This window comes from Zerene cesonia, chromosome 8, assembly GCF_012273895.1.
Source record: "Zerene cesonia ecotype Mississippi chromosome 8, Zerene_cesonia_1.1, whole genome shotgun sequence".
NCBI lineage: Eukaryota > Metazoa > Arthropoda > Insecta > Lepidoptera > Pieridae > Zerene > Zerene cesonia.
Window position 1 is genome coordinate 7,440,919 of NC_052109.1, and position 2,858 is coordinate 7,443,776.

Sequence of the window (2,858 nt, forward strand, 5' to 3'; positions counted from 1 at the left end):
AGAAATCTCGACGGTATATTCTATCATTTTGAGGTCTTATTGTGAAATTATTATAAGAACAAAATTACTGATGTTCTGCTTTCGTTACAGCTATAAAAGCATGTTTTTTTTTAAATTCATACATTCATTATACTACCTACACTACCACGTCTTTACTCGCAAGATATCCTGATAAAAGATAACTCATGTACTATCCCAACATCTAATACTAACCGTAAAAACACTTCTAAAATATGTATATCCAGATATTTTGATGCAAACAAACTGCCATTTGTGTAGGTCTTGTAAAATGTATGTTTCCTTCCTATTTGTGTGCGATAAAGCGATTCATTATTTAATTCATTCATTCAATCTTTCATTCATTAAAGTAACAAGCATCCTTTCCACAATGACCGGTTCCTAGGTACAGTGGTTAACGCGTGAGCGTAGAACCGAGGGGTCCTGGGTTCAATTCCCGGTGGGGACGCACAAAAAAAAATGTTCCGGTCTGGCAGGACACAGAAGGCTGATCACCTACTTGTCCGTAAAGAAAACCGATCAGTACAACAGATGTTCATCATCTGCCCCATACCCCATTAGGGGACACGGGATCTTTTTGTTCCTTTCCACCAACTAACAAGCTTGAAATATAAGTAGGTTAGAATGAACAAGACATGATTCACTCAGACAGTCCTGTCTTTGTCACCTGTCCATTTTATTTCCTTGGGGACTCCTAAATTCGTGTCTTGTAATAAAGTGCTGCTACATTTATTTACTATATAAGCGCGCGTTTCCAATCCTTAAAGGTTTTATGAGAATAGCTCGAAGAAATGTACTATTCGCAGAAAACCTTGTAATTCTATTTGTGAGTATATACATATCCTTCCTACTAATATTATAAATGCGAAAGTTTGTAAGGATGATGTGTGTATTTGTTGCTCTTTCACGCAAAACCCAATGAACCGATTTCAATTAAATTTAGTACGTAGATAGCTGGACTACTGAAATAACACATAGGCAGCTTTTTATCCCGATATTCCTACGGGATACAGACTTACGCGAGTGAAACCGCGGAGCGCAGATAGTGATATAAAAAGACGTGTTAATTATGTCGCTGTAAGATTATAAAAACTGTTGGATTATAATCAAACTCGCAAGTTGTAATCTGTCGACTGATTGAGATTAATTTTGCAAGAATGCAAATATGTCGCAGTTATGTACGTTGAAGAGAACTTGTTTTCCCAAACGTCAGTAAGGTGCAGATTTTGTGTAACTGGATTCCCGCTTTGGGCTTTTATTTCTGCGTAGTTTTTAAATCAACCTAAACTAACCTAATCCATGTCATTGAATGGCTATTTCACAATTTACCGGTTTCACATAGAGTCTTATAAATATATAACAATTTACCACAAATTAACGCATTAAATTGTAAGCCTTATGTTACGGAACAACATTTTCCGACAGATTACAAATCTCGCCGGAATCTGTCAACGATTGTAATCTGACGGTATTTACATTTTAACAGTGACAGTTACACCACTCATTGCTAAAGAACGGCTGAACAAAATGAAATAAAATTTTTGTTATTTCAAGAACTTACAAAAAATGTCTATGGGGCCCGAGCCAAATAACGAGTATCTATAAAAAGTTCTCATGTCACAATGTTTGTCACCAAACTCGTCCGATAGGCTTAGACCACTTAGGACCTAATTGGATGTCCTGGCTTACAGCATTCGCCGGATCAACTAGGGCCTAGCGTATAGACTCTAGTATGACATATAGACTCTAGTATGTAGGTTCTCTTCTTTATCTATATAAAGATTAGTGCCTCGCAGAATGTGCTTCTTACAGATATTAATTAAATCGATAACTTGAGAACGGCTCGCCCATATCGGCAATATTTTACGTTTTATATTAAGGTACAAGAAAGCTTCGTGTGGAAAACATACTACGGGTGATACCGAGGCGGACAGATAGTTAGCTATAGACATAGTCTATTTGTTAAGCGTGTACCACGCGAGTGAAGCCACTATCAAAATTTATTCATACTAGCCGCGGCCCGCGGTTTCACACGCATAAGTCCGTATCCCGTAGGAATATCGGGATAAAAAGTTGCCTATATGTTATTTCGGTTGTCCAGCTGTCTACGTACCAAATTTCATTGCAAACGGTTCCGTAGTTTGTGTGTCAAAGAGCAACAAACACACACACACACACACATCCTTACAAACTTTCGCATTTATAAATAATATTAGTAGGATTATAGTAAGACTAGCTGCGCCTCGTGGTTTCACCCGCGTAAGTCCGTATCCCGTAGGAATATCGGGATAAAAAGTTGCCTATATGTTATTCCAGTTATCCAGCTGTCTACGTACCAAATTTCATTGCAAACGGTTCCGTATTTTGTGTGTCAAAGAGCAACAAACACACACACACACACATCCTTACAAACTTTCGCATTTATAATATTAGTAGGATTATAGTAAGACTAGCTGCGCCCCGCGGTTTCACCCGCACAAGTCCGTATCCCGTAGGAATATCGGGATAAAAAGTTGCCTATATATTATTCCAGCTGTCCAGCTGTCTACGTACCAAATTTCATTGCAAACGGTTCCGTAGTTTTTGTGTCAAAGAGCAACAAACACACACATCCTTACAAACCTTCGCATTTATAATATTAGTAGGATAGTACTAGTAGGAATTAAGATACAAAATTCATTATCGATTCTCAAAACAACGCGCTAATAATTTCAGAAGCAAATCTGATTTTAAATTTAATAATACCGGGATTAACGGGATGATTTTGGGGGCTGAATCACCTTCGTCCGTAGGAGAATACCTGGAATCTCGAAACCCTACACGTGGCCCCTGGGTGGTGC